Source organism: Mirounga leonina, unplaced genomic scaffold, assembly GCF_011800145.1.
Source record: "Mirounga leonina isolate KUSES-001 unplaced genomic scaffold, KU_Mleo_1.0 Mir_97, whole genome shotgun sequence".
NCBI classification, from domain to species: Eukaryota; Metazoa; Chordata; class Mammalia; order Carnivora; family Phocidae; genus Mirounga; species Mirounga leonina.
Window position 1 is genome coordinate 3,981,880 of NW_023270889.1, and position 13,574 is coordinate 3,995,453.

General features: G+C 45.7%; 1 long non-coding RNA gene across 1 annotated transcript in view; it reads right to left on the bottom strand.

Moving 5' to 3' along the window:
* Positions 1–10,017: 10,017 nt before the first annotated feature.
* The window catches only part of LOC118006500, a 125,238-nt gene continuing 121,681 nt past the window's right edge, over positions 10,018–13,574 (bottom strand). The window contains exon 4 of the long non-coding RNA XR_004678092.1: positions 10,018–11,106. This is a non-coding gene — a long non-coding RNA (uncharacterized LOC118006500). The remainder of the gene's footprint in view (positions 11,107–13,574) is intronic.

Sequence of the window (13,574 nt, forward strand, 5' to 3'; positions counted from 1 at the left end):
GAGTAAGGATAAGATTTTGATGACCTTATTCCATTAAAGAATAGTATATGGGAAATATTGAAATGAAATTATAGCATTATTCAAATTTTATTTACAAATTAGAAAAGGAGTCAGAAGGCAAAGAAGAAAGTGTGTGTGTGTGTGCCCCCTTGTTCTTTGTCCTCCAACAGGAAGTAGCCCCACCTTTAAAAAGGGACTCAGGGAGAAAGGAAAAAGCCCTTAGCTAAACCTCCCAGATGAGTTCGGAAACTCAGAATAGCTAGAGTTGCAGGGTTGCTGGGGGGGGGGGGGGGCAGCAAAATTTCTGTTTCACAATTTAGAAACTCTCTTATTTTAATTGGAACTAGGCCCTTTACATATTCATTTAATGTTCATAAACCCAGGAGGTAGATCACATATTGATTATTCCCACCTGATACTATACTGAGACGCAGTTAATCTAGTAACTTACCAGAGGTGACTCAGTTAGTAAAAGTTAGTAAATGTAGGATCTAGAATTAGCCTCAAGCCTTTTCTTTTAACTTCCCTTCCTTTCCTGAATATAGGAATATAGGTTTCTATTGTTTACCTTCTGGCAATAAATTATTTCCACAAGAGAACAGATTCTGAAAAGCATCTTTTAACTGTGATGGGAAGCGAGATCCTATAAGGGAGGCTGATTTGTAAGCTGGGGACTTTCGGGGAGAATCGGCCAAATCGAGATGAGTGGAGGGTGGAGGGGACAAGGTGGTAAGAGAAGGATGAATGTAGGGAAAATGTTCAGTACCTTCCCTTGGGCCCTGGACACCCATGTACTGTTGTGAACATCATGTCGGTGTCTCCTTTGACACAGTCTCTCCCCCTGCGCCTGGCATAGAGTTTAAAAGGAAAGCAGTGGTCCCGCTATCATATATGTAACTGAGGGCCTCCGGATAAGTGGTATTTCAATGAGCAAATACTCTTTCAAGAACAGTAGTAATAATAAGAAGAAGGACTATCATTTATGAAGTGCTTGTTACACATCAACTATCATCATCACCATCATCATTAAAAATCATGAACACTTATCACTATGGTTCAGACACCGTTCTGAGCTCTTTGTATGTATTATCTCACTTAATTCTCACAATTATTCAATCAAGTCGATGCCATTATTATGCTCCTTTACAGAAGAGGAATCTAAGGCATAGACAGGAAAGCTTCTTGTCCAAGAACACCGGATCCAAACCCAGGATTTGATTGCAGAGACTGCAAACGGCTTACCTGCTTCATTCAAAAGATTTTTGTTGACTCCCTACTACGTGCCAGGCTCTGAGCAGAAACGGACATGACCCCTGCCTTTCTGGAACTTGCAGTCTAGCCAAGAGAGACAGCAGACGAGTGAGGATATAAACAAATGTCTAATGGCAATGGGGGCAAGGACTCTGGAGGAAGGGTTCGCGGGGCTCTGTCCTCCTGTCACTGGTCACCACACTGTCTTATTGTACACACGGGGCAGTGGACGCGTGGTGTTGTGACATAAAGGGAAAACAGTGAGGCGTTAGGCTGAGGACAATCTACTCAGACCCTCCCAAGTTAAGAATCAATTATTTCACTCGGGGGCATGTCACATTTTAGTTGCCATTAGCAAAATCATTTTGCTTGGAAGCCTAAGTGGTAATTATGTGCACGTTCAGAGTTCCAGAACACAGATTTCACTTCAGCATAACTCACCCTACTTTTAAATGCAGAGATTTCCTGCTGCTTATGTAGCAAAGACCAGGCATTTAACTGACCACTCACCTGGGCACGTAGGTAAGAGCTACTCAGCCAGGGCATCCATGTTTCTACTTCCACTTTTCATCTGTGGCATGTAGAAATTGGATTAAAGACTGTGTTTACTTCTGTTCAAAGCACTGGAAATAAAAGGTTTGGGCAGATATTTTAAGGACACCGTATAGACTATGCACGAACTTTTGCGGTCAGTTTTGCCGCTCGAGTCAGGACCAGTGACTCACTCTGACCTGGGTTTTGTTGGCTCTTGAAATACTGTTTTGGTCTTGTCCTTAGCAAAGTTGATGGGCTCACCCCAAACATTGCTAGTTGGGGAAGGGGGTGGTGGGGGTGGGATTGTGTGAAATATTCTGCACAACAAAAGGGGTTTTAACTTTCCTAGTTATTCCCAGACGACTTTTGACCTGCGGAGCACTTTCGTCTGGGAGAGACCTTAAATCGGAGCATCTGGTGAAAAGTCTGCATACCATGCAGGAGAAAGCTGAGTCCCTGAGAGATGAAGCGATATGACTAACGTCAAGGGCCTGCTGGTGGCACAGATAATCCTGAGAACTCCAGCCTCCCCAGAGCCACGGCCCAGAGCTCCTTATTCACCTCATGCTCACTCCGGAACTGAAAACCTTAGTGTCTTTTGTTGTTATTGTATCTTCTCTTCTTCTTTCATGCCTTAAATATTGTGCCACAATCATCTAAAATGACATGGATCAACACTAACAACAGCTTGTAGTGATTGCCAACTAAAACAGGAGTTGTGTAATTCTACTCTGGTTCCTAGGAGTAAAGAGTTTTGAACAGAGAACATTTAACAGTGGGAGATGTAAAAATGTATGGACAAGGAATATGGAAGAGCCTAATAAATTAAAGAAATTTGGTAAGCTCTCTTAATATGATGTTTTAAGAGAAGAATATGAGCATATTTCATGCTGATGAACATGGGAGCTCTGTATTCCAGCAAGGGTTTAGGCCGGATTCTGTTTCTTTCCTAACTAGGGAAGATTCCAGGGGGTGGGGAGGACTTCAAGTATAAGGTAAGGGGAAAGTTTATGAATGGTATCACAAAGGGTGATCTGGCAGGGGCAAAGACTTAGACCTGGACTGTCCGATACAATAGCCCCTAGCCACGTGGGGCTAGTTCCGTTGAAATTATTAAAATTAAATAGAATTTTAAAACCCAGGTCCTCCATCACACTAGCCACATCTCAAGTGCTCAAGAGCCACATGAATCTCTGGTTACTGTATTGACCTGCACAGATGTAGAGCATTTTCATCACTGCAGAAAGTTATTTTGGACAGCACTGAAGGGGAGGGACGGATGAATGGGGGAAAGGGGAGCACAAGGTAATGCTGATCAGAAAAAGGATGCACTAGGGTAGGAGACACGAGGGAGATGAGATACACTGAAATGACCCAGGGAAAGATCTCGAAAGGGGTTTGATCTTAGATGCAAGGCAGTGGCTAAGTTTTAAATATGATGCAACTCTGGGCAGAAGCATCCCTGTGGTTTTGGCTGGTAGATATTCCTCTGTACAAAGATAAAAGTGTACCTTCTGCAAAACTATGGGAAAAAAAAAAAGCTGAGTGGTTTCCCAGGACTGGGGAAGGGAAGTGAGGGAGGGAGGAGTGTTTGGGGGATTTTTTGGTGAAAAGATTCTGTAGGATACAAAAATGGTGAATACATGTTATTTTACATTTCTCAAAACCAGGAGGATCTACAACACAGAGTGAACACTAATATAAACAATGGACTTTAGTTCGTAATAATCTATCAGTATAGTTCATCAGTTATGACACATGGGACACGTGATTGCAAGATATTATAATAGGGGAAACTGGTTGGGGCATGGGAGGGAGTGGGTAGGGGTAGGTAGGCGTACTTGGAAACTCTCTATACTTTCTGCTCAGTTTTTCTATAAACCTAAAACTGCTCTAATAAATAAAATTTTATGAGTTAACTAGTTCCCATAAAATATTTTCAAGCACTCAGAAAGTCTTCATTTTCACATAAACAATGAGATGACAGCAAAACACATTAATCTAGTTTCAGCTGATAATTTTATATAATTATATATTTACATAAATATTTGTCATTAAAAAAACAACAACAGTACACTGTCTTCCAGATGTCCACAGCACAGTGTCAGGCACTCATCTTGGTGAACAGAATGCCAGCTGGATTTTAGTCTATACTCGCCACCTGTCTTTGTGCAGTGCACAAACTGCACAACTGTACACAGTGGCTCTACAGGAACCCCATCCATTATGACATGGGGCTCCAAATAGAGCAAGTGAGGTTGTAGTGAGTGGGGACAAAGGATGACCATCTCTGTAGGGTGCCAAAGACTGACTGAAAAAAGAGTCTGTTGAGAATGGATCACATTAAGCCGTATGAGAGAGAGTGTTTTTCATTAATGGAGAGCCAAGAGTCCTGAGAGACCCTGAGAAGTGGCAGAAAAGTGGGGTGGTAAGAAATCTAAAGGGACGTGGGAGACCAAAGCCAGGAAGGCACGAGACAAATCACAGCAATACTCTACCTAGAAGCTGATGTCTGAGACCCAGCAGCTGCCTCTCTGAGCTGGGATTCAGTTGAGAGTAGCCTTGGCAAATGCGGTTTTGCCGAGAGAAGAGCAGGGCGCTGGCGGGAGGCCCAGCTTCTGGGAGAGAGGTTAGGATTCGAGGATGTTCATCCTAGGAGCCTGTATATGCACATATGGCGTAGTCCAGGGGCTGGAAGGAAAGAGGAGAAGGAAATGCATCCCAACAATGACTGGAATGCATCAGCTGTGCAAAATGAAACTCCTGGGAAAACCTAGCCATGTCTTGGATTGTGGTTCAAGGAACTAGTAATGGGATAAAAAGCTTTCGCTTCCAGGCCAGCGGTGTGAGCCCAGCCCAGGTTAGGAGTTAGCCCAGTGCTTCAGATGTCAGCGTGGAAGGAACTGATGGGGCCGGTCTACCTTCTAGTATTGGAGTAATCCTGAAAAGAACCACCTGCTCAATAGGTAATCCTAGCAGCCAGCTTCACAGAACGACTGGGGTGGGGGTGGGGGGGCAGATGAATTGTGGTATCTGCTCATTCTTAGCTCTGAAGGGAGTCCCTTCAGAATAGGACTGGAGCACTCTGGAAAATTTCTACTGCTCCTGAGTATATAGGTCAGTGCTTCCTTAAGCGTGGACCTTGGACCCCTGTCTCCAAATCATGTTGGGACGCTCATTAACAAGGTCCACTTCCAAGGCCCACCCTAGACCAAGGAAATCAGGGATGGGGTCTGGGAATTGGCATTTCAGTCAGTTTCCTGAGTCATTCTTACGCATCCTGCAGTTTGAGGGTAATTCAGGTAGATGGGTAGTTCTCAAGCTCAGCCATGCTTCGGAATTACGGGGAGGACTTGTTAGCGCACGCATTGCTAGCCCCGCCTCCAGAGCTGTCAGTCAATTCAGCACCGGGGGGTGGGGCCTGAGAACTGACATTTCTAAAAAGTTCCCCTGCGATGTTGCTGGATTTAGGGACCCCACTTTGAGAACCACTGGTGTAGATGAAGAATCTGTCTTCACCTGGCAGCTTCTTAAAAGCTAAGAAAGTTGTAAAATTCCACTTATTATTCCTCTGCATAATTGAACTAGCTTCTACCATCCTGTTATTCAGGTGACTAACAACACCCATGACCTCTTTTTCACCTTGTTAGATAATTTAAATTTTAAATTAACAACACAAAGGGATCTCACCTGGCCAGCCCTAATCTTGTATGTTGTCCTAATTCCAAATGTTTACATTGTCATCAGTCCTGTCTCTCCTGTCTGGTGGTGACCTGCAGAAAACCCTTCAGCTTTGTGTTGCCTTGGGCTCCAAAAACTAAAATCAGCCCCTTTCTTCACTTGCCATAAAGAGATAACCCTGGGGGGGAAAAAAGAGAGAGAGAGAGAAACCTGGAAATATTCTGAAATTCAGAAAGAGTTATTTCGGGGCGCTTTCTGGGACAGGATGTCCCCACCATCAGCTAGAGGAAGCCCAGCTTCTGCGAAGCACTGTGTTGCCTTACAGATCAAAGGGAGTCATTTACTGAAGGGAGGGGTGGGAGTATGTGCTAAGGCCCCCCTGCAACCCCCGCCCCCCCGCCCCGTAAACAGGATAAGCCCTATCAGTGAAAGCTTATACACAGCCAGGCCACAGTCCCCGGTAACAATGGAGCAGCAAGAACAGTGGGTGGCAAGGAAAGGTCCGGACAAGGCTGTTCTGCCAAAGAGTGGCCGTAAACAGGATTAGTTGTAATGGGATTATCAACTCAGGACCTGGAGGTCGGAGCTGGAGAGTTCAGTGCTGCCTGAAGGAAAGACACCGAGGTGGCTGGTAGGTGAGAGGGTTACCAAGCCAGGATGAGGGCTGTCCCCCACTGGCTCCCTCTGGCCCAGGGATACCGTCTCTTCTGGGCTGAAAAATGAGTCGTTGTAATTGCAGACTGGCTTTGCAGGAGCAGAACCAAGAGTGGTGGTTCTCAATCAGGGGACATCGGCCAGGTCTGGAGGCATTCTTGATTGTCACATCTGGGGAGGGGGATGCTCCTGGCATCTAGGGGCAAAGGCCAGGGGTACTGCTCCACATCCTGCCGTGCACAGGACAGCCCCCCCCCCCCCATGGTACCCTTTCTGGGTCCTCAACCTCCTCTGGGCCCATGGCCGGGAAAGACAGGATGAACAGGCTTCCCCCAGGAGCGGTGCTTTCAGCAAGAGCATAACTTAGAAACAGGTCACAGAAAAAACAAAGAGTGGAAACAGAAAGTGAATCAGGGGTATGGGTGTTATATACACAAGGCCTCTCCATGGTCTTCTCTAGAGCTAAGCCAGGGGTCACGTCTGGGTCTCCAGGAAACACAGTTTATTTAAGCCACTGCCTTAAAGTCCTAAAGCTAAGGTAAGCGTTTTCAGTAGAGTGGTCCCAAATTTGACTTTAGGTGTTCTGGCACCAATACTAAATGGGTCACGAGCCCAGCTCTAGAATCCGTGGGGTAAAATCATGGGAGTGGAGAGGGGAGAACAACAGATCTGGAGACTGGGGGGGGGGGGGGCAGGGGGCAGGTCAGGAGTTAGGGCACATCTGGCAGTCATCATTAGTACATGGGGTTTATGTCACAGGTGTTCTCTGAAGCTGTGGGACTGGAGGAAATTAGAGACGGACGGAAGTGTGGCACGAGAACAGGACTCGGCATCACAAATGGCAAATAGTCGTGCAGGGTCTTATTTTTTTTTCAAGATTTTATTTATTTATTCATGAGAGACCGGGGTGGGGGGTAGAGGGAGAAGCAGGTTCCCCAAGGAGCAGGGAGCCCGATGTGGGACTCCATCCCTGGACCCCGGTATCATGACCTGAGCCAAAGGCAGATGCTTAACCATCTGAGCCAGAAACTGGGGAGTCATCTTTGACTCATCTGTCTTTCTCCACCTGTAAGTCCAATTTTGCCTCTTAATTAGTTGTTCATTGGTTCATACTTTTCCTTCCCCATTGTCAATTTGCTTATCCCTTAGCATCTCTCACCTGGACATTCCAGCAGTTTCCACCAGTCACTTGTATCCAGGTTTACAACTTCTCAATCAGTCCTCCATAGCACTCTATAATTGTCCTTACACTGTGGGAAGCTGTTGATCTTACTCCATGGTTCAATGACTTCTCATTACCTACCACCAGATAATATTTAAACACAATGTCTGACATGCAACCCTCTTCCTGATTTGCCCTCTTTTTTTCTAGGCTCATTTACAGCCATTTTCCTAGTAAAACCTCATGCTTCTCCTACACATAGTGGCCACCTTCTGAAGAGTGGTGTTATTCCTAATCCTATGCCTTTGTGCCTGAATGCCGTCTACCTGGAGTGCGCTTTCCCTTTATCCCGGTGGATGCCAACTCACCCTTGAAAACTCCGCTCTGTATCAGCTGCTCTTCGAAGCCTTCTCTGAGCCTTTTTCTCTCTGAGCCCTTCTGCTCCCACATCCCTGCACACACCTGCAATCTAGCCCTGAGCAGACTATACTGTAATATCTTGTTTAGGCTTTTGTCTTCCCCACTAAAATCTGAGACCTCCAGGGTGGAGCCTTGTCCTGGGAGTTCTCTCTCCTCTGCAGCTAGCCCGACACTTCTAAATGGTGCTTCCCGGAGTTCTAGTTAACAGGTATTCCTCAAATGAGAATCGACAACCAAATGAGTTTGAGGAAAACTGCCTGCTGACAACACAGGAGCTCAAGGAAGTCTTCAGCAAAAACCTGTCCGATCTGGTTGAAGTAGATCCTTATGACACTTGCGCAAGGGCCAAGCTGGGGAGACGCCCAGGGTGACCTGGGAGGACAGAGAAGGGGCTAACTCAGGTTCAAGGGGCTCTGGAAGCCTTTCTGGAGGAAGTGATCTCCATCATTCACAATAGGATAGCCACCAATTTAACCTCCAGGAGGCAAACTTTCGGGTATCCTAACACTTCCAGAGACTGAACTTCAGGACTGGATGTGGCCGTTGGACGAGTTTTATGATGCAAAGAAAGTCCAGGCTTTGGGATATCCTCTTCTCATAGCCATTCCCGTGGGCACACATCACATTGAACTGGCCTGCCCCAGGCCGAATCACATCCTGCACCTCTACTCACTCAACACCTTCCATCTGTTATCCTATTGTGGGTGATATTTTCCTGTGCATTTCCGAGAGCCCTCCCGTCGCAGTCCTTAGGCTTCCTGAGGGCAGGCACTGGTCATTTAGCCTGCTTTCCCGTAGACTCTGAAAGTCCCAAGCACACACTTATTGAAGGCAGTAAGCACAGCGTAATTCAATAGTGTGTGTTTGCCTGGAGGCAGCAAAGACACGGGTGTGAGAACACAGAGCCCGAGCCTCGGTCCGGGGAGGCCTAGGAGGCCTTTTCGGCAGCTGCTGAGGCTGAGGGGCGCAGACAATTTGTCTTCTGCTTCTACCTGGAAGCCAGTGAATCCGTGAGTTCCTATTTAACTCGCAGACCTGAGGACGGGAAGAAGGGGCAGAGGGGCATCCCCGACTCGGATATCTAGCACATTTCCCTGAGAAGGCCACTTGTTTCGAAAGCATCGGGCTAAACCTGCGGGTTTGCCCAGAGGAAGCGGCACGTGGGGGTCTCGGACAGGCCCTCCGCTCAGTGCATGGACTGGAATCCTGGCCTCATCCCTTGCTGCCCCTGTGACACTGGGCAAATTCCTTGACCTCACTGTGCCTCCGTTTTCTCACCTATGAGATGGGGGTAATAATCACAGTACCCACCTCCTGGGGTTCCTCCAAGGACAAAGTGAGTTACAACCTATGTGGTATTGAGAGGAGCGCCTGGCGGGTAGCCAGCGCTATGCAGGGGTTTGCAAAATCAATCTGTCTAGATTAGATTCTGCGTCGGGGCAGATCCAGGCTGAGACGATGAATAACGCTCAGACGGTGCGGATTACCGTAGCGCTGTCACCTACGCCTCGAAATAGTAATAAAAGCTCGCACTTCGATTGTCTGATTCCACCCCACCGTCTACGAAGTGGTATTCTTTTCATGTCTTATAGAGAAAACAGGCCCAGAGGTAAGCAGGCTCAGGGCCATCCAGCCCCGCATCAGGTGACGGAGCCAGGCTTCTGGCTCTGAAGCCCAAACCTTCTCATCAAGTGACATTCTCTCCTGGGGCATGTTTGGGCTCGAGGCAACCCAGGACTTCCCATGACTTGTGGCTTGGGAAGCGGCTCACAAACCTCCCACATCGCACAATTCATGTCGTATCTCACCGACACGTTTAGAACGAATTGGTACTTTTATTAGAAAATTTAAACTGGCATGTGACACTTTTTTTTTTTTTTCTCTAGCATACTACAATAAAAAGTGAGCCTCTTTCCACCCTCACCTTCTCTATCCCCACCAGTTCTATGCCCTAAAGTCTCGGGCTAACGTTTCCAAAACAATCTGTGCTTTTGTAAACATCTCCTTTATCATATGTAGAAATGAGGTCATACCTCATACACAGGCGTCTTCCTTTGGTTATTTAACATTTTATTTTATTTAAAGATTTTATTTATTTATTTGAGAGAGAGAGAGACACATAGTGACAGAGATAGCGAGAGAGAGAGCCCAAGCTGGGAGGAGAGGGAGAAGCAGGCTCCGGCTGAGCAGGGAGCCTGACGTGGGGCTCGATCCCAGGGTCCTGGGGTCAGGATCTGAGCCGAAGGCAGATGCTTAATGACTGAGCCACCCAGGAGCCCCAGTTATTTAACATTTTAAATCCAAATACTCTTACTTGTGGAATCTTCTTGCACTTGTTGGGATGTTTTTGCTGTGAATCTACTGATGGCTTAGGGTTCCAGCTGGGGACACAGATCCCGCAGTCTCCCTGGGCCTCAGGTCACATCTAAGAAGGGGCCTCCCAATGTTCTTTGTGCACCTCACCCCTCTGCAGATCAGAGCAGGGGCCTGAGCTGGAACTGTGTCTTGTTTTCACCCAACAAGGCTTTCTCTACAGCATGGGAGCTTGAGCATTCAAGCTTCAGCATTCAGTCTTTCCCAAGTCCTCCGGCCCCTCTTCTCTATCACCTGGATACACCTCCCCACACACACCAGCTCGGAGCCTCTCCTTTCTCCCAACTATATGGAAAATTCCGGTAAGTTCTTGCTTCTAGCAGGATAGAGACTCTTATAAGAGAGTGAGTGGAGCAGGCCATCAGCACACGACAGCCAGCTCATCTTGAAATGGGAGAGCTGGAGGCCCCAGAGATTAACCTACTTCTTTCTCTCTCTCCATTTGACAGACAAGGAAAGCCATGCTCAGAGAGGGTAAGTAACTTCCCCTAAATCCCACAGCAAGCCAGTGACAGAACCAGGACTATCTGAAGATAGGTGAAGTCAGGTGCATGGGGTTACATGCAGTAGTATAGATAATACATGTCATGAACTCGGAATTAATTTGGAGGTGATCCTGACAATACCATACCACATCTTTCAATGCATCATTCAGAATATGGGACTGTGCATTAACTCTATCCCTATCTCTCAAGAGGATGTGTCTTTCAGAAATGATCTATGCGTTTATAAACATTTTTTTTTCAAAATATACCAATGAGATCATACTTTCATAGATACAAGCTTCATTGCTCATGTCCCCAATGTACAGATGAGGCAGAGAGGCCCGCGGAATGACTCAGCAGCTCAGCACAAGAATCTCTTGGATGTCTGCCTGGACTTCTGTCAGATCTACTTGGTTGACTTTCTATTCAGTATTATTACTGAGGTCTTATTGTTACGAACATGTTCTTTGGGTTTCCTGCTTATCTCTGAGCTGAAGAAAATGTGTTTTTTTTCCTGTTTGCTTTTCAACCTTCAGCTTCCATGACCTTAAAAAAAAAAAAAAAAATGTAAGCACAAGCTGAGCTGGTCTAAAAGCAGCCTGTTTGCAACGTGATATGGAACCTGGACCGCGACCAGCTAAACCTTGGTGTAGTGTTCTCCAAACACATTTCAACAATTTTTCCAAGTGGCAAGTAGTTTATTTCCACTGAAACACTTGAAGATGCTGAATTAACAGTACATTTCCTAAACTATTGAATAAGTGGTGGTAAAATGGCAGTTTCTAAGTCCAAAGGGGAAATTGCAAATACATACATACATACATATATATATATATTTTTTTACTTCGAAGCTTAGACACTATTAAACATTCCTAGCATTCAGCCAAATGCATTTTCAAAGTTAGAATCAGTTCATATAACATTTTCATAGTCCATAGTTTTTATTAAGATTGATATTTGATGAACTGTAACCTCTAACATCACTTTCTGCTTTAAAATTTATGATTCTCTATAAAAAGAAAGTCATATGCTCCCTAAACCCAGAAAAACCTGATGAATTATGTGAACTGACTCTGGAAAATGTTTCTGAATTGTTTTCTGTGTGTTTCAAGAATTTACTGTACATTTATAAAATACATATATATAGTATGTATATGTATATAACACATACATATGATATATATAACAACATACATAAAATATAGAGAGAGTGTTATCCATTGTTTTACCAAAAGCTACAACTGCCTTTGTCAGTGTAGACGTAAGGAGGGATCTTTTGTATGAGAATATCCTAGAAAAGCAACGATGAGATGATGTTCCTTTCTGAGCTTAAACGGTAGAACTACATGACTTAAGTTATGGAGTCAGGACTAATTGCAGGCTTTGGATGTTGCTCCCTTTTGTCCTCTGTAACCTCCCTTTCCTCTTTTATCAAAGGAGGGAGAGCGAGTAGGTAAATCTGACTGAATTTATGAGAGTAGAAGGAAATGTGGTATAACTTTTCAGGTCCCACTTCAATACCTCTGACTAATGAAACATTAATTATAGTGTCAAATAAATTTTGAGAAGAGTTCAAAGCCAAGTTTTCTCTTCTTTTCATTCCATTGACTTACCATCTGGGAAGCTTGCCTTATTAAGAACAGCTGCTTCTCATTGGCTGTTCTCAAGAGTCCGACCCAAATGTGACATGCTAGTCCTTCAAAGGTGGCGTTCAAGTCCCCTGCCAACCCTTCTACACACCTTTGATGTTTCCCTCCACCAGCCCCAAAGTTCAACCAACACTTTAGCTCTTTTTGAAGAGTCTGCAACTGCTCCCCCACCTCCTGGCTCCCTTTGTCTGGAGCCTAGCGTGGCCAGCTGAAGTCTCTCTTGCCACCCACGGCTGGCCTACAGTCATGGGCACTATGATCACCTTCACGGTTTTCTTTGCTGCCTTGACCAGAATCACCATCTCCACCAGTGTCTTCACCAACAAGCCATCCTTGCCTTCCTCTGCCAATAGTTACAAAAGCCATGCCCACGCAGTCACCACCAAATTCTCCATCAGAGCTTCTGCTGCTAAGTAGGTCAAGGCTACACCACCAGGGGCAATTCCCCACGCTCCCGGAGGGCATTTGGAGACATTTTTTTTAGTTGTCACAACGCAGGGCCGGGAGTGGTATTGACATCTAGTGGGCGGAGGCCAGCAGTGCTCCTAAACATCCTACCATGCACTGGGCAGCCCTTCACAACAAAGTTTCCAGCCCCAAATGCTAATAGAGCCGAGGTTAAAAAAACAGACTGCTCTCAGAGATAGTGGAGGCCTTTGTTTCTCTTTTTTTCTTCACCTTTGGCCAAAAGACTAAAATGAAACAAAACAAAATCTGTCCTCCAGGCACACACCTGGAGCTGCCATCCTCTTCCCCACTCCTCAGCTCGGGACTGGAAAACACAAGCGGGATCTGGTAGAACCAGCCTTGTCATTCCCCATGTGGGGCTGGGACAGAGCAGGTCCATCTGGGCAGAAGAACCCATTCAGACCAGTGGTTTTGCACCCTGGCGACACATCAGGTTCATGTCATTTCAAGTATTTTAAATATTTAGAATACCTAGACTACAGATACTCAGAATCCAAACTGGACTGGTCTGGGATCAGGTCTGGGTGATAAGTTTTTGAAAGTCTCAGCTAATACCAACGTGCAGCAGGAGCTAGCTAATCATCCCCTGTACTAGCAGTCTGATTGGCGCGGGGAGGACAGATCTCCCCAAAGAGCTGTAGGATATTACTTTTGGAGACCCTTTAGCACTGTAAGACATGCAACTTTCCAGTAGGAGAGAAGGTCTTTTAACTGTGTGGCCAATCTGGGTCATCTGGGAAAATTCAAATTATTTGAGGGTCTTTGTTCAGTCTTTCTATACCTTGATCTGGGGCTTACACTAATTTTTAATATTTGTCAAAATCAAGAAAAAAGGGTGAATCAAAGGTTAAAAGCTATCTTTATAATTAAGCACTTTCTGCTAGCTATTTATTTGTC